Below are 24286 nucleotides of genomic sequence, written 5' to 3'. Positions count from 1 at the left end.
TGTTTCTCTTCTATCTAACGTACACATGAACGTTGGAAAAACCATCCCAACGATCTTACACGGTAGAATTGGATTCTAGCCATTGTAATTTGTTGAGGCTGTTTTCAAACGTTAATGTGTGGTTATATAAGTGGTTTTCTTGCAATTTTATGAGGACGAATTTGCAAGCAAGAACACATACAACTCCTGATCTTTATTGTTTCTTAAATACTCTCGAGCTCTAAATATATACGCGTATTTTATTGAAGGGAGTTTATAGTTTGAGTTGTAAACTTTATCATTGATTTGTATTGTTCAAATTGTATTGATTAGTTGCTGGATAAGTTGGCTAGGGAAACAAGGGTTTAGTGGTACTTGCTAGAGGAGTTTGTACTACGGGGTAGTATAGTACTTAGAGAGCAGGTTCTTAAACAGGGTTTCAGCAAGCCATTATCAGCAGCTGGGATAAAGGGAGATATATTGTTGTATCTTGTAGTTGTAACCTTCATTGATCAATAATATATTCTCTTACCAAGTTGGTAAGGGACCAGGACGTAGACCATAGGGGATTAGGGGTCGAACCTGGCTAAAATTCTTGTGTGTTCTATTTACTTTCCTGCACATTATTTTCTGCATTGTATTTAGTCATCTCAGCTTACTATCATTGTCAGATTATAGTTCAGTTGATAAAATCTCAGTAAGCTATTATCGGGTAAAATTTAAAAGTAATCCTAGTTAGCCATAATCACCTATTCACCTCCCCTCTAGGTGTAATTTCAGTTGGTATCAGAGCTTTGGTATACTAATCTTTCTGTAACAGGAATAGTATTCGATCAAAATGGCTGACAAATATCCCGAAGGAACCTCAGATTACCGAGCACCTCTCTTGCTTGGTACAGAAAACTATAACTGGTGGAAAGGTCGCATGGAAGTGTATCTATCCTGGGAGCCACTAGCTTTGAGAGTTGTTCAGAAGGGTCCTTTTGAGTTCAACGACAAAGAAGGCAAAGTGAAAGACGTTGATGATCTCACAGAGGTTGAACTAATCAAATACAGCTTCAATGGAAAGGCTAGGAATTCTCTCATGAATGGGTTATGTCCTAGTGAATGTGATAAAGTCTCTTCATGCAAATCAGCTAAAGAGATATGGGATACTCTGGAATTATATCACGAAGGATCCAAGAGTTTAAGAAAGGTGAAATTGAGTAAACTAATGAATGAGTTTGGAAATTTCAAGCTTCAAGAGGGAGAAACTATTCGAGAAAGTCAAGCTAGATTCCAGATAAATCTGAATGCCTTAAAGCAGCTTGGCAAACATATCCCACAAGAGGAAATCAACATGAAGATACTTAGTGCTGTGCCATTTATCTATGAACCAAAGGTAACAGCTCTAGAATCCTCTCCAACTATAGATACTATGGATCAATTGGCTGTTTTTGCAGAATTGGAATAATTTGAAAGCAAAATCAAGGAAAGCCAATCAAGTTCTATCCAAGCTCCAGTTGCTCAAATGAAGCAATTAGCTCTTCACACTAATGATAGCTTACTGGAATCTGAAGATGAGTCAGACGAAGAACTAGCTTTAATATCCAGGAAGATCAGAAAGATGATCGAGAAGAAGAACAAGCTGAAAAGAGATAAAGGCAGATTTTCCAACAACAAGAAGCCCAACAAGGATTCTAAAGATCAGACATGCTTTGAATGTGGAAAGCCAGGCCATTATAAGCGGGACTGCTACAAATTGAAGTCAAAACAGCAAACTGTCTTCAAGGATAAGAAGAAAGCTAAAGCTCTAATGACTTGGAGTGATGATGACTCGGTTTCCAGTGATGATTCAAGTGGAGACATGGTCAATCTTGCCCTAGTTGGACTTGATGATGATTCTGTTCGAGGAAATTCAGAAAGTGGATACCTAGAAAGTGATTCAGAAGAAGATCAGAGTGAGGTAAACTCTTGTAAATATAATTTATCTTCTGAAAATATTGTTTTGGAACCACTAACCATGCAGGAATGTAAGAATGTATCTATGGGTGAATATTATTCTCTTAAAGCTGAAAATAGCAAGCTAAAAGAGAAGAATAATTATCTCAAGACTATGGTTCAAGATTTGATGAGCAAAGTAGATACTTGGATTGACAAGAAGGTACCTACACAAGCTGACAAAGAGGCTGAAATCAAGGATCTTCAAGCTAAAGTTAGTCATGTGGAAAACTTCAACAAAATTCTCCTCAAAAGAAACAAGACTCAATTAATGGAGATCACAGAGTTAAAGAAGGAGATTGAAGCAAGGGATGAATGTTTGGAGTTGTTCAAACTCAGAGAATCAATAGATGCAACACCTTCAAATCAAGCAGAAGAACTATCTCAGCAAGCTAAAATCATAAGTCAGCAAGCTGAAAAGATTGATCTGCTCACAAAGGAAGTGGAGGATCTGAAAAAGGGAATGGGATCGTTTGTTCAAGGAGAAGAAAGTCTCAAATCTATGATGAACAACACAAATATTCCATTGGTCAGAGAAGGAATTGGAATGAATGCAAACAAGAAGGACAAAACTCTAAGATATGAAGGAAAACATGGCATACCCTATGATTATGCTATGCCTTGGAAGATATGCAACAGATGTGGAAAGAAAGGGCATCTTGAAAAGCATTGCAAAGTTCAGAATGGACAAAAATCATACCATGGAGGAAACAAACAGAAAACAGCTTACTATGATCAGAATGGCAGAACAAAGACAGCTTACCATCATCAGGCTGGCAGAGTTAAATCACCTAGATTTATCCAAAAATGGATAAAGAAATCTGATTTACATGTTTTATATGTTTTATCTGCTAACCATGTTGGACCCAACAAACTTTGGGTACCAAAAGGTTGAGTTGTTTTATTTGTTTTGTAGATGTGTCTTGCCGCTCGAGTCAAATCAACTCAATGGATTTTAGATAGCGGATGTACTAGACATATGAGTGGAGACAAAGCACAATTCTTGAGTCTTCAGATGAAAAAGGGTGGAAGAGTGACTATTGGTGATAGCAAAACTCTTCAAATCCTTGGAAAAGGTAAAATAGGTAATAAACATATTTCAATTGATAAAGTTCAATATGTTAAAGGCCTTAAATATAATCTGCTTAGCATAAGTCAGTTATATGATGATGGTCATACTGTTAACTTTGGTATTGATAAGTGTATTATTACTATTGGTACTAACAAAGTCCCCCTAGTTGCTAGAAGGGAAGGAAATATATATATTTTGGACTTTGAGTTGCAGAAAACAGCTTGCTGTCTTGCTGCAATAGACATTGATCCTTATGTTTGGCATAGAAGATTGGGTCATGCTCACATGGACTTACTTAACAAGCTTTCAAAGAAGAAGCTAGTCAAAGGTTTACCCAAAATCAAGTATGTCAAGACTGAGGTGTGTTCGGCATGCCAATTAGGCAAGCAAATTAGAAGTACTCACAAAGCAAAGAAAATGGTATCTACTTCTAAACCCTTAGAACTTTTACATTTAGACTTATTTGGTCCAGAAGCTTATAAAAGTATAGGAGGTAAACAATATGGTTTTGTAATTGTTGATGATTATTCTCGTTTTACATGGGTATTGTTTCTTAGAACTAAAGATGTTGCTTTTAATGAGTTTGAGAAACTAATTAAATTACTTGAGAATAAGCTCAATACAAAGCTTGTAGGAATAAGGAGTGATCGAGGTGGTGAATTCCAAAAAGACTTTGTTACTTATTGTGAAGAAAGAGGAATATCACATGAATTCTCGGCTCCAAGGACTCCACAACAAAATGGTGTGGTGGAACGCAAGAATAGGTCACTGCAAGAGACAGCAAGGACTTTGTTGTAAGAAAGCAAGTTACCTAGAAGTTTTTGGGCAGAAGCAGTCAACACATCATGCTATGTTCTGAATAAAGTATTGATAAGACCTATTTTGGACAAGACTTCATATGAATTGCTCAAGAAAAAGAGGCCCAACATCAGTTACTTCAGAATCTTTGGCTCAAAGTGTTTTGTGCTCAAGACAATTGGTAATGATGGTAAATTCGATGCTAAATCTTATGAAGCTATTTTTCTTGGTTATTCTATGAATAGTAAAACCTATAGAGTTTATAATTTGTCTAAGCATATTGTTGAGGAATCTATAGATGTTACTTTTCAAGAACCTAACAATGATCTTCCAAGAGACGAGGAAGATGATGCAGGTGAAGCTGGACAACAGCAAGCTGAAACAGAGAAGGCTACTCCAAAACAGCAAGCTGAAACAGAGACTGATTCTGGAAAACAGCAAGCTGAAATTGAAACTGCCTCAGGAAATCAGCAAGCAGAACCTTCTACTCCAGTTGATGATGCAATTGTAAAGATGGCAAAGATGACTCTTGATGGTCCTAGAGGAAATAGAGCAAAGGATAAAATGCCAATCTATGATGGTGAAGACTTAGCTCCTCCATCTAAGATAAGGAAGACTTCACATGAAGATATTGCAAAGCATTCATTGCCAAAAGCTACACGGACAGTGAAGAATCACCCTCCAGAACAGGTTATTGGTGATATTTCTGATGGTCTCAAGACAAGAAAAGGCACTGCAAATTTTTGTGCTTATGCTGCATTTTTAGCTCAAGAGGAACCCAAGAATGTCAAAGAAGCACTGGAAGATGAAAATTGGATCACGGCTATGCAAGAAGAACTCAATCAATTCGAACGATGTGATGTTTGGGAACTGGTCAAGCCACCAAAGGGTGCTTCAATCATTGGTACAAAATGGATTTTCAAGAATAAAGTGGATGAATTTGGTACTGTTACTCGAAATAAAGCAAGGCTCGTAGCACAAGGGTACAACCAACAAGAAAGCATTGACTTTGATCAAACTTATGCTCCAGTAGCTAGATTGGAATCAATTAGGATGCTTCTTGCTTATGCATGCTACAAGAAGATCAAGCTACATCAAATGGACGTCAAAAGTGCTTTTCTTAATGGATTTCTGGAAGAGGAAGTTTATGTCAAGCAACCCCCTGGTTTTGAACATGGACAACATTCAGATTATGTCTACAAGCTTAAGAAGGCATTATATGGCTTAAAGCAAGCACCAAGGGCTTGGTACAAGAGGCTTAGTAAGTTTTTGATCAAAAATGGCTTCATTCGAGGTAAAATTGATCCTACTTTATTTACTAAGCAAAATGGTAATGATATTTTGATTGTCCAGATATATGTAGATGATATAATCTTTGGATCCACTAATGATTCTATGTGTGAGTGGTTTTCTAAGTGTATGAGCAGTGAATTTGACATGAGCATGATGGGTGAGCTCAATTATTTCTTGGGGCTCCAAATTAAACAATCTAAAGATGGAATTTATGTGCATCAATCAAAATATGTCAAGAATTTGCTGAGCAGATTTGGTTTTGACAATGTCAAGCCGAAATCTACTCCAATGAATCAAAATAGCAAGCTGACATCGGATGAAAAAGGTAAAGATGTTGATATCAAGAAGTATAGAGGTATGATTGGCAGTCTTTTATATCTTACTGCTTCTCGGCTAGATATTATGTATAGTGTATGTGTTTGTGCTCGTTTTCAAGCTAAACCTAAGGAATCACACTTAAATGCAGTTAAAAGAATATTTCGATATTTAAGTGGGACTATTAATCTTGGGTTATTTTATCCTATTACAAGCACATTTGATCTTGTGGGGTATAGTGATGCTGACTATGCAGGTTGTCAAACTGATAGAAAGAGCACAAGTGGTGTTTGTACATATTTAGGACAAAGTCTCGTATCTTGACAAAGTAAGAAATAAACTTCAGTTGCATTATCCACAGCAGAAGGTGAGTATTTGGCAGCTGGTAGCTGTTGCTCTCAAATTTTGTGGATGATTCAGACTCTACGAGATTTTGGAATCAAGTGTGGCAAAGTTCCAATCTATTGTGACAACACTAGCACCATCAACATATCAAAGAATCCGGTTAATCACTCAAGAACCAAGCATATTGATGTTCGTCATCATTTCTTGAGAGATAATGCTGCCAAAGGTAAGATTGAATTAGTTTTTGTACCTACTGAATATCAATTGGCAGATATCTTTACAAAACCCCTTGGCGAAGCAAGATTTTCTACCATTCGAAGGGAACTTGGCATGTGCAGTGTATAATAGCAAGCTATCTTTGGAAATTTGGTAATATTAGCTTACTATCATTTTTCATGTTAGCTTACTATGATTGGTTATTTAAATGACATTTTTTTGTGTTAAGTTATTTTTTTTTGTTAATTATGATATGTCATTCTCTGTTTAATTATGTTTAAATATTTGCATGATTTGCTGATTTAATTGTTAAATGATTAAAGTGCTAATTGTGGTGTTTTAGATAGATTTAAGATGTTATTTTGATAAGTGTTAGAATTAGGATAATTATTATTTGTTTTTAAATCTTATCCTAAATTCTCTCCTAAAAAGGCTATCAAAACTCGGGTTAGGGTTTCAATTCTTATTTCACCGCCGCTCAGTTACTTTTCTACTTACCGTCTTCTCTCCAACATCATCGCACTTTGATCTCATCATGGTTCGAACAACAAGGAAATCAGGTCTTCTCGCCAATCGTTTTGTCTTTAAACAAGATAACACTGTGGTTGATTTGGGAAATGAAAGTGCCGATGAAGGGTCTCAAACTCCTGATTCCAAGAAGCTCAAGATCACTCTATCATTTGACTCTCCGGATTTGGAACAGAGTTTCACTGAGAATGCATTGGATTCTCGTCCCATTCTTCCTGGTATTCCAGTCGTCGGTAAGCTTCTTCAATAATCTGGTGCTTTAGCTTTGTTTAAGACTGTTGGTATGGATAATTTTGTGCTTGAATTACCGAAAGTTTATTACCCTGATTTAGTTCGTGAATTTTATGCAAATTTGCATGAGGATAAGTTTGGTAATTGTGTGTCCACAGTTCGTGATAAGCGCATTCGATTGAACCCTCCTTTTCTTAGCTCATTAATTAAGTTTGAGAATCCAACTGAGATTGAGGTTTTTACTGGAAAGGGTTATGTTGTGTACCTGATTTTTCTATTATGGATCAATTTAAGTTGCTGTTAGGGTCTGATAGCAATATGGAAGAAAATCCCCAACCTCCATCCACTACTTTAGTCACTCCAATGGCTCATTTTCTGTTTAAAATCTATCGTGCTAATGTGTGTCCTAGAGGTGGAAACAAATCCACTTTCAGTTGTCAGGATGTTACTGTGGTTGCCATGATTTTAGCCGGTAGGGCTTTTGACTTATCTCATTTGATTCTCAAGAATATGCTAGCTGCTGTGAATCAGAAGAAAATAGGTTTGCCTTATGGGTTGTTATTATCCAAGATTTTTGACTCGTTTAAGATTGATCTTAAGTCTGCTGATAAGTTGTCTGTAAAGGAGGTGTTGGATGCTAAAACCTTAGCAATGTCAAACTTGCATATTGAAAAAGGTGAGTTGGTCAGGATCATTCCTACTCTACCTAATGAAACCCCTGCTGTAGCTGAGCCCTCAGCCTTTTCTCCAACTGCTGAGATGATGCAATTGCTTAAGGGTATTCAAGATGACAATATTCTGCTTTTTGGACATATGGATGCTACTACAAAGCAAGTGAATCAGCTGAAGACTGAGATTAAGGGATTGAAAGATATTATGCTTAACTTCATGTCTGCTGCAAAACCCTCGGCTTCTCATTCAATTGTTGTTTTGGAAACTGGACTCGATGATTTGGTAAATGCTGCTGGAAATGTGGAAAATGAAGATCAGCTAGATGCTTATTTTTCTCCAAACGATGATGCTGTCAACACTTCTGATCAGCCTTCAACCTAGATCTTTTTGATGCTTTAAGGGGGAGAAATTTAGGAGACTTATTTTATGAGACTTATTTTATGATGCTTATGTTTATTTCTGTTTGGTTATTAAGACTATCTTATGTTGACTTATGGTTAAGAATTCCTGTTGACTAGTTGGCTTATGTTTAATCTGTGGTTTGCTACTTGGTTTATGATGCTACTTGGTTTAAATTGACTTTTGGTTTTTAAGACTTGATGTAATGATTTATGCTGGTTGTTAGTTATGATTGGATATTTGGATATGCATATGTGTCATTTATATTAATTGCAGTAACATGTTATAAGTTTTTGAGATATGCATAGATTTAGGGGGAGTTTTTATAATTCTCCTAAATGTGTGTAATCATCAAAAAGGGGGAGATTGTAACTCCTTAGTTTTGATGATCACAACACAGCAAGCCATCATGTTGTTATTTGAGAATGTTTGCAGGATATAACAGCTTGATATCAGTGCTGTGTAAGTATCATGACAGCAAGCTATCATAAGATAGTAATCTATTTCAGCAAGCTATGATCACGATTGTCAGTATAACAGCAAGCTAAGATGCACAGTCCAGATTCAACAAGGAAGTCGAATTTCATGGAGATTTTATAGGATCTTCATATATATCAGTTGTAAGGACTTCTCTAATATAATATACGTGCATGATATATATAGAGCTCTTTTATAGAATATTTTTAATCATTCAAATTGATTTCCTAAAGAATAAGAGTTTGTTTCTCTTTCAAACTCTTTCTTTTATCTTCTGATTAAATCGTTTTATCCTCTACTAAATAGAAGAGATATTTTCTGAACGTTGGACTTCTGTGTTTCTCTTCTATCTAACGTACACATGAACGTTGGAAAAACCATCCCAATGATCTTACACGGTAGAATTGGATTCTAGCCGTTGTAATTTGTTGAGGCTGTTTTCAAACGTTAATGTGTGGTTATATAAGTGGTTTTCTTGCAATTTTATGAGGACGAATTTGCAAGCAAGAACACATACAACTCCCGATCTTTATTGTTTCTTAAATACTCTCGAGCTCTAAATATATACGCGTATTTTATTGAAGAGAGTTTATAGTTTGAGTTGTAAACTTTATCATTGATTTGTATTGTTCAAATTGTATTGATTAGTTGCTGGATAAGTTAGCTAGGGAAACAAGGGTTTAGTGGTACTTGCTAGAGGAGTTTGTACTATGGGGTAGTATAGTACTTAGAGAGCAGGTTCTTAAACAGGGTTTCAGCAAGCCATTATCAGCAGCTGGGATAAAGGGAGATATATTGTTGTATCTTGTAGTTGTAACCTTCATTGATCAATAATATATTCTCTTACCAAGTTGGTAAGGGATCAGGACGTAGACCATAGGGGATTAGGGGTCGAACTTGGCTAAAATTCTTGTGTGTTCTATTTACTTTCCTGCACATTATTTTCTGCATTGCATTTAGTCATCTCAGCTTACTATCATTGTCAGATTATAGTTCAGTTGATAAAATCTCAGTAAGCTATTATCGGGTAAAATTTAAAAGTAATCCTAGTTAGCCATAATCACCTATTCACCCCCCTCTAGGTGTAATTTCAAAATCCACCAAAGAATTGTTTTCATGAGAAGGTGTGTAACACTACGGAAAACTATTTTTGAATAAAACATAATTATTATATACGATATTTTACGTAAGTTTATCTTACTGTCATTTTCATATTGTACATTTTTATGCTGGGCATTATAGCTCACACTTATTTTCTTAAATTGACACAACACAACAGTGAATCAAGATGCCTACCATGAGACTCACAACCAGGAAATGGGTAGGAAATGGCCAGCTGTTCCTTAGATTGTTTGGTGCGGTACCACAAGTAGTCCGAATAAGCTGGATTGGTTTTCAGTTATTTTTAGTTCGGCTTATTTATAAGTATGACTTATGTAAGGTAATAAATAAGAAACATATATTTGACCGACAGACTAGCCTTACTTAAAGGTTATTCCCCGGTAAGACTTAATTACTTTTGGGTTGTATTAATTATCACCTTGTGGTTTGAATTACTCTAGTAATGCATGGTTCATTTCCAAAACAATAACCTGTAAGTGTGTGTGTGATAAGTGTGGGGTCGTAAAGTATGAGTATTTATATATTGTGATGCGAGGTATATGGTGTATAGTGATTGAGATGGCGTGGCCTCCGAGATCCCTGACCACGGATTTTGGGGCGCCACAGGTCCTGAATCAAGCGGCATGGAAATTGGATTGACATAATGGGGCCGGGCTTATTAAGGGTTTTATATCCCATCACTAGTACTCTATAGTGCACGAATAGGGTAATCCGATTAACCCGCCCAACTTAACTTTATTTTTAACCGACCAGACCGACCCAATAATATCCTTATCAGAGCTATAATCTCTCTAATCATATCACAGAGATTAGTGAATGCAGTTCGAGGACATTATTGTGAAGATTATATTTATTCTTTAAATCATATCTTAAAGATTATAACTTGTTCTGTAAATCATATCTTGGAGATTGTATACGCCTACAAATATAAAGGCAGAACATGTCATTTGAATACACATAAATTCTTAGGTTTTATATGGTATCAGAGCTTCTCTAATTATTGGGCTCTAATAAATCTTGTTTGCTAAACATGACTATTTCATCCCCTTCCAGCCCCTCGTCTTCTTCTGCTACTCTTTCTTCCTCCCTCTCATCAGTTAATCTTTAATGGGGTTTATTGACTGTAACACCCCCAGATCCGGGGTCGGGGATCCGGGTCGTCACAGTCTTTCTTTCCACAATATCACTTCACTTAATTAATAAATAACCTTATGCTGTGACCCCACACTAACACACACCACAACCCGTTATAGTCTCAGAGATGAAATTTAAATAAGTACAAGTCTTTGAATCCACAATTTAAAAGTTATTACAACCCAAAATGATTACTTGATAAATTTACAGTTAATTGCCATTATCTGCCACAAGTTATAATTATACATAATTGATTCTCAAAAGTAGATGGTCTGATCTACAATAGATCTACCTCTGCAGCTATAGCAGCTACAACATCAACGGGAAGACGCAGGACGCTTCCCACGCGCTTGCGCTGGGTCTGCTGGAGTCTGGCCATCTTTCCTAACTGTTATTGTGTGATGAAGAAATAAAGCAAGGGTGAGCAGCAAGCCCACCAAAATAATATGTATAATGATTTACAATATATGAGCCTACTCATAATACTCATGAAAGTCTTGGTCAAAAGAAATGAACCAAGTTTGATATCTTAATGCGATGAAGTCACAAAATATTCAGTATATATACATATATACTTTTCAAAATATTGGAAGTCCTCTTCCATGCATAATATACACAAAGTCCCAGTGTATAACTGTATAAAAAAAATATCGTTGCAAGGTGATCTCATATATCTAACCTTGTTTCAACGTTTTTTTGAAAATCTTTGTCATTCCTAAGACAATTATTAATTAGATATAAGTTTAAAAGATGAGGTTACCAAATACCCCAATATACTTATATCTTTCCCAATACTACTTGAACTACCACCGTTCAAGTTATAATCAGTTTCAAAAGTTCATCACATAGATGAGACTACAAGACAAGATTTGAATAGATTAAATCTTTAAAATATTATCAAAATAAAATGAAGTTACGAGATACTTCATTTGATGTAAACATCATTTTGAAAACTTGACCCTGCCAACACTCAACAATCGCCCAACCGTAGCCTTTCCATCGAAGTGCTCTGGGTAGTGTTACAAAAATTATCCAATTGGATGATGAACTCATTACGGGAGTTTGCCGCGCCAGGAAGACCACTTACGATGATCAGTCGTAGTAGTACAACCCCACCATTTTCTACATGTAGAGGAGAACCTGTCGGATTTACTTGTCAACCGAACACTGAACTCCTAAGGAATGGACCGCCTTAGCGGAACTTCCAGGCCATTTGGGCCAATATAATAAGGCTGGGCCGGCGCTACTCGACCACTTACGCCACTCCTAGTTCAGATGAAATCCATGACTCTGAAACGTAAAGCTCGTTTCCCCCTTTCCCCAAGTAGAAACTTGTTGATACGGCTCCACCAAGAAGTCGTACCTAGTTGGAAAGGAAAACTCACCGATATTTCCCAGGCGATGCCTGTTAGTGGATTAACTTGTTCCAAGAATTTTACTTCCCGAATATTGGGTAAGTAATCAAAAACTCTTTTACCAAGACAGCAACCTTGTTGCGAATATAAAACACACCACCGAGCCGGATCCCCCAGGTTTTGAGCGAGTATTTAAATCCCCTTTTTAAAAGGAAGATCTTAAATATAAAAATAGTTTTGGGATCCGCTCTAACTTTTGAAAATCATTTTAAAGACTCGAAAACACTTTAAAGAGTGTTTGGAGTAAAACTGATTTAATGAAGTAAATCAGTCCCCAGAATATTTAGAAAATGTCTGAATATTATTATTTAAATAATATTCCCATAAAAAAATAATCTTTATAAAATAATTGAAGTAGAAGTTTTAAAACTTATACTTGAAATGAATAGCAAATAATCAAAGATATACTTATACAAAAGTAATATCTTTATTTGAATAATCAAAAATAAGTTTGATTATCGACACCTTATTCTTTAATAAAATAAAGAATATATCTCAGCAAATAATCGGAGTCATAGATCCTCAAATGAATATTCAAATAATATTCAATAAATAAAATAAGCTGAGTCATAATACCTCGAATGAATATTATAAATAATATTCATTAAATAAAATAAAGGAGTCATACATCCTCAAATGAATGTCCAAGTAATATCCAATAAATAATGTAAAGGAGTCATACGCCTTCGAATAATATTCGAAATAATATTCAATAATAAAATAAAGTTAAAGTTATCGAATAAACCTTATTCGATTAATAGTTTTAAAAACTATATCCATATATATATATAAATAAATATATATATAATATACTCGGGAACATCGACTCCCGGTTTAGAAATATGTTCACCTTTTATCCCCTATACTAAGGGTATACGCAACTACTTGCTTATTTCTAGCATAGGTATTATGCAACTATAAGCATTGAAATCAACAGATAGATAACCAGATTACGAAACAGACATGCATATATACCATATTAGCATGCTCCAATATATCGCAAAATTTGCTAATAACAATCATGCAATATCACAAGATAATGCATATACATATATTTACATCACAACAACAGTATAACGGGTAGAAAACTTGCCTGAGCGACTGGGGTTACGAATGGCTCGGGACGAGTCTGGTAACCTATAAACAACAAGTAAGTTGGAATTAAACCAAAGTCACTTGTAAATCTATACTTTAACTAACTTAGACTCTAACGCTTGTTTTGCGCTCACTGATTCGCTTAAGCCACTCGGGTACCCTCGGCTCCACTATTTTTAATAATTTAACCTTTACGAGTTTTAAAGCGATTCCTTCGCGAGTGTCTTACCAACTGCCTAACACACTTACCATAAATGTTTCATACATTAATTAACCCTTTTTGGTCTTTAATCTATGTTTCAAAGTAAGGCGAGGGGAAAAGTTTCGTTCGCGAAACGCCGTTACTTGAAACGGTCGTTTCTCCTAAACCGTGCATCGGAATCGAACGAACTACATATCAAAACGAAGCTCGTAACATGAGCTATCTAAACATGGCAGTGGTCATAAACTAGCAGGGGGTTCTCGGGTCCTAATGTTATGCACAAAAACAGTCTAAAGAAAATCGGACGTTACGACGGCTATGTTTACGCGTTTTCCCAATTTTAAACCATTCAATACCAACCATAAATCAACCCCAAATCAATCATACAACCAATATCCCTCCAAACCACATCATAACAGCCCCAACAAATCCACATTAACCATTTATACTTATTCCTCACATGAACTAAAAGCTTTACTTAGGTTCTTTAACTAATTACCAAGATTTACAACTCCAACAATGCAACAAAACCAACTAATCTCTACAAACTCAACCAAACTTCAAACAATCAAGCATCATGCTTCACATATGCTATATCAAACACATTCAATCCTAATTACTCAAAACTAAAGCTAGGGTTTGTAGTTTATACCTTCCTTGGAGAGTGGAGAATCAAGAGAATGGCTTGGAATCACCTTTAAAGCCCTTATCCAAGCTTAATCTTGCTAAATAGTAAGTTGAGGAGCTTGGACTTTCATTTTTTAAGAAAAAACCCGAGAGCTTCATGAACAAAGCCTTGGTTGCTTTTGATTTTTTTTGAAAATGATTTTTGCTTGGCTTGGTTGCTTGGTTTTTGTGCTTGCTTTAGTCAATTACCTTCTTGCCCTTGAATTTGTGTGGTTCTCATTCAACCACACCTCCTTCCTTCCCATGTCATGCTTATATCATCCTCATGATGTCATCCTCCCTTCCTTGCTTATATCATCCTCATGATGTCATCCTCCCTTCCTTGTCCTCTTTCTATTGGTTGGATGACATCATTCCCACTAATCCCTTTGATTAACTTCCTAATCGTTTGCCTAATAACCGCTGATCTGTTATACGGTTCGCTTAACTTTCGTTCTCATTTATCGTTTGAAGGATCATACCCGGGATCTTATTACTTAGGTTCCCTTAACCTTTCTCAATACATTATATTCCTTTTTATGATCCTCTATTATAATCCTTTAATTTAAATCCTTTTTATTCTGTTACCTTATACTCAATTCTCTCCGTATCTTGTGGATTTCCGGGAAAAACCAAAGTGTTCAGAATTGGATTCTGACGATCTTTACATACACTTATATACCACATAGAGTACTAATAATATCCCATAAGATCAATAACAGAACCCCTACATAGCGTGGCATGAACAGTTTTCTCATTCAGCAAAAACACTATTCATAAGGGTTTCAAAAATTTCCAAAAATTGGGGTTATTACAGTCTCCCCTCCTTAAAAGGATTCCGTCCCGGAATCAAATTGAAAATAAATAGGGATACTCTCTTAGCATTGCACTTTCTAACTCTCAAGTCAATTCTCCCACATTGTGGTTCTACCATCAAACTCTTACTAGTTTGATAACCCTTCTCCTAAGCACTCGTTCCTTCTTAATCTATACCCTTCCTGGTTGGTCCATATAGGTTACGTCTGGTTGCATGTCTATGCGCTCATATGCCCCTATTTAACTGGCATCTGAATTACACTTCCTTAACATTGATACGTGAAACACGTTACGACCTGCTACATGTTCGGGGTTAGGGCTAGCTCATATGCTAACTTCCCAAACGTCTTAATATATCCAAGGGTCCAACAATTTGTGGACTTAGCTTTCCTTTCTTTCCGAACCTCATCAATCCTTTCCAAGGGATACCTATAACATTTCTAGGTCCCCTATTTCATACTCTTTATCCTTTCGTGTCAAATCAACATACTTATCATGTCCATCTTGGGCTACTACCAACCGTCCTCTGATTAGATCTATCATATCCTTGGTCCTTTGGACTACTACTGGTCTGAGCATCTTGCGCTCTACAACTTCATCCTAACATAAGGGAGATCGACATTGTCTTCCCTCAATGATCTCATAAGGCGATACCTCGATACTAACATATGATCTATTGTCGTAAGATAACTTAATCCGCGTTAAGTGATCATTCCAAATTCTTTCAAGTCTATTGCACAGACTCTCATTATTGCTTTTAACATTAGAGCTTCTGCTTCTCAATACCCATTCTTTTCCAGTTCGTAATCGCTACTACCTTCCGTTCCTAATATTATACTGGTTATACTTTTGCTCGTTAGCGTTCTATAACCTTTTAATAACCACGTCAACCTTATTATCACGAATGTGTTCCCATTCCGCATACTACCACCACTTTATTACTCCTTTTTCAGTTGCTTCTATTTTCCAAAATTTGATCAATCAAATAGAAGTAAAAGAATTTGTTGAGAGATCACTAAGATCATGAACACTTGTTATATCGCATAGTTAGTACAGAAGGTGGCCAGCCTTTAGTACTTGACAAGCAATTAAACAATAGCTGGTATCCTACTAGGCTTCTATCACACAGATAGATAGTCATTCGGCAATACCTCCCCTTTCTGGAAGGGTTGTTCTTCTCAGCTTACATGAAATGAAAAGAAGAGAAAAGAACGAACTGAAGAGAATTGTATATATGAAAAAAATATACTGCCACAAAATATCTGGCTTGGAATCTACCTCTGAACTATAGAGGTTTGTCATAGGAGAACAAAACATATATGTATTTATATCAACATCAAGTATTATAGCATCGTATTTCACGTGCCTAAATATTTTCGCTATCCCGTCCATCATTCTATGAACCCATGCCCTTCCTCGAGCTTATACACAATTACCTTTGAAACTCCCTCGACATCGAAAATCGAACCTGGGATCTCATTCTAGACATCATCGTTACTAGAATTCTATGCTTGCACCGCAACCTTCCTCGTATAATAATACGACTCTCTATTGATAAGAAAGAATAATAATTCACTATGTAGATACTCTACTTAATTAGTCTATTAATGATAACTTATACACTACCACGACCCGATTAGTGGTACTCAATCTCAACACCCATTCCAATACAACTCTCACGGTTGTAATCAGCTCAATACTCGCAGAATCATTGCTGCCTTACAATGGTCCACCACTGACCTACTGTCGTCATTCATTTTCCATGAAGTCTTAATAGCTAACCATACGGAGTCCATACATATCGTATCGAATTCTTCTAAGGAGGTAACATAATCACCATTCATGATTCATGAAGAACACTCCTGATCCTGACATACATACATGACATGAAGCAAATAAAATTGCAGAAGAGTTTCGCTCAAAGCAACGATAGCAGGTTAATACCATTCGTAATCATATGCCTTCAATTAGAAGACTTAACTCAAAGGTTTGTTTAGTCCTTTTTGAAACATGGTCCGGGATTATCCTCCGGGTAGTTCCTTCTGAGATAGATAGCCCGTTCATGGCGATTACACGAATTAAACCTTTACCAACTACTATTATGGTCAGGTATTGCACAGTAATCAGAAGGAATGTCAATCTTCCAAACCATAATACAACCTTCACAGCTTTAACCATCATCACTGTATTCTTTTGGCACAGGCGCCTATAATTATCCTCTTACCTTTAAAGTGTCGGCCACCTCTTTGGCCTTTCCTGATAGTACAATTTCCTTACAGTCAATGTCATTTTAACCACCTCCAAATAATTTTCTACCTCATTTCAGTCACAGCTTATGTGAAGATGTTTTCCTTAAAATCTGATGAGTAAAAAAAAATCACAATTTTTTTTTCCATAAGTTATTGCCTCAGTCTTTAGAGGTTAATCACTGTCATGACTGACTCTCAATTACACTTAGAGCATCTTTTATCTTAAGTCCTAATTGCCCTGAACAATTTCGACCATTACTGGTTCGATCCATACCTTCTCGTGGTTTAACACGTGCCTCACTTGGCATCAATATAATTACGTCATATTTCCTTTATCAACATTTCTATTCTTGAAAATTTTGAATATTACCTTTCTCCTTGTAAAACCTCTAGGGTTATCCTTGAATCGTTCCTCCTGTATTCCTTAGATACAGGGCATATCAAAATACCATTTACTACTACTAGAACCATTGTCTATATACTTCTGAAAAATTACTCCACTGATTCTTAAAGGTTGTTATTACCTTAATCCTTTCCAATTCATCCTGTCAAAACTCATACTGTCCCTATTAAGGGTGAAATGCCAACCTTTATGCATTCCCCTAGGATTCATTTTAAGTTACCGATGTTCTATTCTTAATTCCACCTTTAAAAAGGTACATGCATCCTTTCATGGATAAATCAAGTCATATATCCTTGATAGATTATCTTATTCATCATTCCCACCTCGATAGTCTATACCTAACTTCATAATAGCATCCTTATTCAAATTGAGGTCAATCCATATGGCCTCCAAAAGATAACAATGGTCATCCGCTTTTCTTTCCTGATTTGGTAATGATAACATGGATGTTTTGGAAGATATTGGTCATGTTCAACGTGAACCTCTTCTTAATAATTCCTTATTTACTTTTGTTGTTTATCTCAACAGTCATCTCAATGTTGGGATATCTCTCATACCTGGCGTCTCCCTTTCTGGGTATCGAGCCACCGGTCTTACATTTCACATTATTGAAGGTCACTTCCTTCATCCAATTATTCCTGATTTCTTACTTTCTTGTCTCCTCAGTCTATCCGTGTCTCAATATTTATCCTTCGAACTATCTCAAGGTTTCCTCGAATCCTCCCAACTTAAAGGGGGTACAATATATGTATCTCTTATGCCTTCAACCATCAATTTTAACTCATGGTGGATCATCATCATCCTGACGATTACATACTTTTCTATTTCTATTGCTATGAGTCTTTAGGGTTTCCTCATACCCAACTCCCTTATCATTCCTCAAACTCTATTGCCTTTATATTCCTTTCCACTTCAGTTTCTTTTTTTTTTATTTTCCTTTCTCTTATCATTATTTCACAAACCAATCACAATATAAGCATTGATTTCAAACATCCCATCATTCTGGATTCGTGTCCTCAGAACGAATCTTGACAACTTTTACAACTTAGATTCATAATTTATCATACTTGTCTGCCTTTGTTCTGGCTCTAAAGCTTTTACACTATCTCCTTATCTTTGGGAATTACTTTCCCGAAAACAATTGACTGGACTTAAATCAGTTTATTATAATCTCTTGCTCCGTGCCTTCCTTGGTCTTTCACCAGCGGGTGGTCTCTTTCTTAGGAGGGTAAGTGACAAAAACAGTCCTTTTGAGATTCGTCAATCATTTAGAATCTCAAATGATTCCTATATTTCCTTTAGCCAGGCTCTTGCCTCGGCTGGGTCAGCTTGTTCCATGGAACTCTGAGAGCTTAGCGACTTAAAGGTCCTGAAAGAATTTCTCACCGCACTGTCTCCTCAGGGTGGTGGTTGGGGATAATAGTCTAAGTTCTTTTTAGACAGGTCCATGAATTGTCGTATAGGAGTACCGTCTCGGGTCTCCTTTCCTTACTCGACTTTCTGTTTCCTTAGTATGAAATGTTTCATCCTACTCCCCATAATTGGGGTCATCTTTTAATTTAAAATCCTCATTTTCCACTCCATTATGTCATGGGTTCCTTCTATCTTGATGGCGACCTCCCTGATTATCACGTTCAGGGTTTGCTCTAAATCTTATTCCTCAAACCATGGCTCTCATCTAAGTTCTCATCCTTACGCTCTTGAACTTTCGGAACCCAAATTCTATAGGAATACCTCATTATTCCCTTATCATCTTTCTCGATATTAATCTTTTATCTAATTGTTGGCTCTCTGCCTTTATTCATAACTTTTTCTGGCACAATATGATCTTTTCCAATAATTCGGGTTGTATTGCAATCTCAAACATCTTTTCGGTACCGGCTCCGGTTACCTTCACTTCTATTTCCATTTTCTCAAAATCTCTTATAAACTCTCTCAAAGACATGATCATCTTGAGTCTCTCCTTTTTACTAAGGGCATCAGCCACCACATGGGCTTTCCCCGAATGATACAGAATCTCCCAATCATAATTCTTGATTAGCTCTAACCGCCTCCTCGGGCGTATGTTGAGCTCTTTCTACGTGAAAATGTACTAGAGCACTTATGGCTTGTGTAAATCTCGCACTTTTCTCCATACCAGTAGTGCCTCCCATCTTTAGGGCAAAACTATTACCACGAGCCCAAGCTCATGGGTGGGGATATCGAATTTTATATTCTCTTAATTGTCTTGACGCGTACGCGATTACCTTGCTGTGCTGTATAAGAAGCACCCTAATTCCTTATGCGGAGCGTCACTACACTTCACAAAATCTCCTTTTTCCATCCGGCAACGCCAACATAGGGGTCATCACCAACCTTTGCTTCAGTTCTTAAAAGCTGTTCTCGCATTTCTCTGTCTATTCGAACTTCTCAGTCTTATGAGTAAGCCGCGTTAAAGGGGCTACTATCTTTACAACTTGAACGAACCTCCGGTAGTGACCGGCCAATCCTACCTCTGGTAGTCGACCAAACCATGGTCATCAATTCATCAGTGGTCCTTTATCCAATCCTGTCAGGATCCTCCATGGGGTCCTTCTCAACAACTATCCCTACTAGGACAACATCCTCAACCGCTAAATTCTCAATATCAACATCATCCGGTCCTGCATTAGGACACTCTATCGGATCCACAATCCGATCTCCAATTAGTAATAAAATATCATCGCGATGTTGCTCCTCAACCTCAGGGTTCGGAGTCCCGCTACCATATACGATAACGAACTACGCTCCTATCACGATATTTATAAGGGTTTCCATAAGGGTTTTAACTGTCAGTGCTACGTTAGGTAGCCCGACTATGAACTTGGCAAGAGTTCTTATTATCTTAGTTAACTTATTATCTTAACGTCCCATCATCTCTGAGGTTTATAACGCTTAGCTCTGATACCACTTCTGTAACACCCCCAGATCCGGGGTCGGGGATCCGGGTCGTCACGGTCTTTCTTTCCACAATATCACTTCACTTAATTAATAAATAACCTTATGCTGTGACCCCACACTAACACACACCACAACCCGTTATAGTCTCAGAGATGAAATTTAAATAAGTACAAGTCTTTGAATCCACAATTTAAAAGTTATTACAACCCAAAATGATTACTTGATAAATTTATAGTTAATTGCCATTATCTGCCACAAGTTATAATTATACATAATTGATTCTCAAAAGTAGATGGTCTGATCTACAATAGATCTACCTCTGCAGCTATAGCAGCTACAACATCAACGGGAAGACGCAGGACGCTTCCCACGCGCTTGCGCTGGGTCTGCTGGAGTCTGGCCATCTTTCCTAACTGTTGTTGTGTGATGAAGAAATAAAGCAAGGGTGAGCAGCAAGCCCACCAAAATAATATGTACAATGATTTACAATATATGAGCCTACTCATAATACTCATGAAAGTCTTGGTCAAAAGAAATGAACCAAGTTTGATATCTTAATGCGATGAAGTCGCAAAATATTCAGTATATATACATATATACTTTTCAAAATATTGGAAGTCCTCTTCCATGCATAATATACACAAAGTCCCAGTGTATAACTGTATAAAAAAAATATCGTTGCAAGGTGATCTCATATATCTAACCTTGTTTCAACGTTTTTCTGAAAATCTTTGTCATTCCTAAGACAATTATTAATTAGATATAAGTTTAAAAGATGAGGTTACCAAATACCCCAATATACTTATATCTTTCCCAATACTACTTGAACTACCACCGTTCAAGTTATAATCAGTTTCAAAAGTTCATCACATAGATGAGACTACAAGACAAGATTTGAATAGATTAAATCTTTAAAATATTATCAAAATAAAATGAAGTTACGAGATACTTCATTTGATGTAAACATCATTTTGAAAACTTGACCCTGCCAACACTCAACAATCGCCCAACCGTAGCCTTTCCATCGAAGTGCTCTGGGTAGTGTTACAAAAATTATCCAATTGGATGATGAACTCATTACGGGAGTTTGTCGCGCCAGGAAGACCACTTACGATGATCAGTCGTAGTAGTACAACCCCACCATTTTCTACATGTAGAGGAGAACCTGTCGGATTTACTTGTCAACCGAACACTGAACTCCTAAGGAATGGACCGCCTTAGCGGAACTTCCAGGCCATTTGGGCCAATATAATAAGGATGGGCCGGCGCTACTCGACCACTTACGCCACTCCTAGTTCAGATGAAATCCATGACTCTGAAACGTAAAGCTCGTTTCCCCCTTTCCCCAAGTAGAAACTTGTTGATACGGCTCCACCAAGAAGTCGTACCTAGTTGGAAAGGAAAACTCACCGATATTTCCCAGGCGATGCCTGTTAATGGATTAACTTGTTCCAAGAATTTTACTTCCCGAATATTGGGTAAGTAATCAAAAACTCTTTTACCAAGACAGCAACCTTGTTGCGAATATAAAACACACCACCGAGCCGGATCCCCCAGGTTTTGAGCGAGTATTTAAATCCCCTTTTTAAAAGGAAGATCTTAAATATAAAAATAGTTTTGGGATCCGCTCTAACTTTTGAAAATCATTTTAAAGACTCGAAAACACTTTAAAGAGTGTTTGGAGTAAAACTGATTTAATGAAGTAAATCAGTCCCCAGAATATTTAGAAAATGTCTGAATATTATTATTTAAATAATATTCCCATAAAAAAATAATCTTTATAAAATAATTGAAGTAGAAGTTTTAAAACTTATACTTGAAATGAATAGCAAATAATCAAAGATATACTTATACGAAAGTAATATCTTTATTTGAATAATCAAAAATAAGTTTGATTATCGACACCTTATTCTTTAATAAAATAAAGAATATATCTCAGCAAATAATCGGAGTCATAGATCCTCAAATGAATATTCAAATAATATTCAATAAATAAAATAAGCTGAGTCATAATACCTCGAATGAATATTATAAATAATATTCATTAAATAAAATAAAGGAGTCATACATCCTCAAATGAATGTCCAAGTAATATCCAATAAATAATGTAAAGGAGTCATACGCCTTCGAATAATATTCGAAATAATATTCAATAATAAAATAAAGTTAAAGTTATCGAATAAACCTTATTCGATTAATAGTTTTAAAAACTATATCCATATATATATATATAAATAAATATATATATATAATATACTCGGGAACATCGACTCCCGGTTTAGAAATATGTTCACCTTTTATCCCCTATACTAAGGGTATACGCAACTACTTGCTTATTTCTAGCATAGGTATTATGCAACTATAAGCATTGAAATCAACAGATAGATAACCAGATTACGAAACAGACATGCATATATACCATATTAGCATGCTCCAATATATCGCAAAATTTGCTAATAACAATCATGCAATATCACAAGATAATGCATATACATATATTTACATCACAACAACAGTATAACGGGTAGAAAACTTGCCTGAGCGACTGGGGTTACGAATGGCTCGGGATGAGTCTGGTAACCTATAAACAACAAGTAAGTTGGAATTAAACCAAAGTCACTTGTAAATCTATACTTTAACTAACTTAGACTCTAACGCTTGTTTTGCGCTCACTGATTCGCTTAAGCCACTCGGGTACCCTCGGCTCCACCATTTTTAATAATTTAACCTTTACGAGTTTTAAAGCGATTCCTTCGCGAGTGTCTTACCAACTGCCTAACACACTTACCATAAATGTTTCATACATTAATTAACCCTTTTTGGTCTTTAATCTATGTTTCAAAGTAAGGCGAGGGGAAAAGTTTCGTTCGCGAAACGCCGTTACTTGAAACGGTCGTTTCTCCTAAACCGTGCATCGGAATCGAACGAACTACATATCAAAACGAAGCTCGTAACATGAGCTATCTAAACATGGCAGTGGTCATAAACTAGCAGGGGGTTCTCGGGTCCTAATGTTATGCACAAAAACAGTCTAAAGAAAATCGGACGTTACGACGGCTATGTTTACGCGTTTTCCCAATTTTAAACCATTCAATACCAACCACAAATCAACCCCAAATCAATCATACAACCAATATCCCTCCAAACCACATCATAACAGCCCCAACAAATCCACATTAACCATTTATACTTATTCCTCGCATGAACTAAAAGCTTTACTTAGGTTCTTTAACTAATTACCAAGATTTACAACTCCAACAATGCAACAAAACCAACTAATCTCTACAAACTCAACCAAACTTCAACCAATCAAGCATCATGCTTCACATATGCTATATCAAACACATTCAATCCTAATTACTCAAAACTAAAGCTAGGGTTTGTAGTTTATACCTTCCTTGGAGAGTGGAGAATCAAGAGAATGGCTTGGAATCACCTTTAAAGCCCTTATCCAAGCTTAATCTTGCTAAATAGTAAGTTAAGGAGCTTGGACTTTCATTTTTTAAGAAAAAACCCGAGAGCTTCATGAACAAAGCCTTGGTTGCTTTTAATTTTTTTTGAAAATGATTTTTGCTTGGCTTGGTTGCTTGGTTTTTGTGCTTGCTTTAGTCAATTACCTTCTTGCCCTTGAATTTGTGTGGTTCTCATTCAACCACACCTCCTTCATTCCCATGTCATGCTTATATCATCCTCATGATGTCATCCTCCCTTACTTGTCCTCTTTCTATTGGTTGGATGACATCATTCCCACTAATCCCTTTGATTAACTTCCTAATCGTTTGCCTAATGACCGCTGATCTGTTATACGGTTCGCTTAACTTTCGTTCTCGTTTATCGTTTGAAGGATCATACCCGGGATCTTATTACTTAGGTTCCCTTAACCTTTCTCAATACATTATATTCCTTTTTATGATCCTCTATTATAATCCTTTAATTTAAATCCTTTTTATCCTGTTACCT

The sequence above is a fragment of the Apium graveolens genome, chromosome 2 (genome assembly GCF_009905375.1).
Source record: "Apium graveolens cultivar Ventura chromosome 2, ASM990537v1, whole genome shotgun sequence".
Taxonomy (NCBI): domain Eukaryota; kingdom Viridiplantae; phylum Streptophyta; class Magnoliopsida; order Apiales; family Apiaceae; genus Apium; species Apium graveolens.
Note: the sequence above shows the minus strand (reverse complement) of the source record.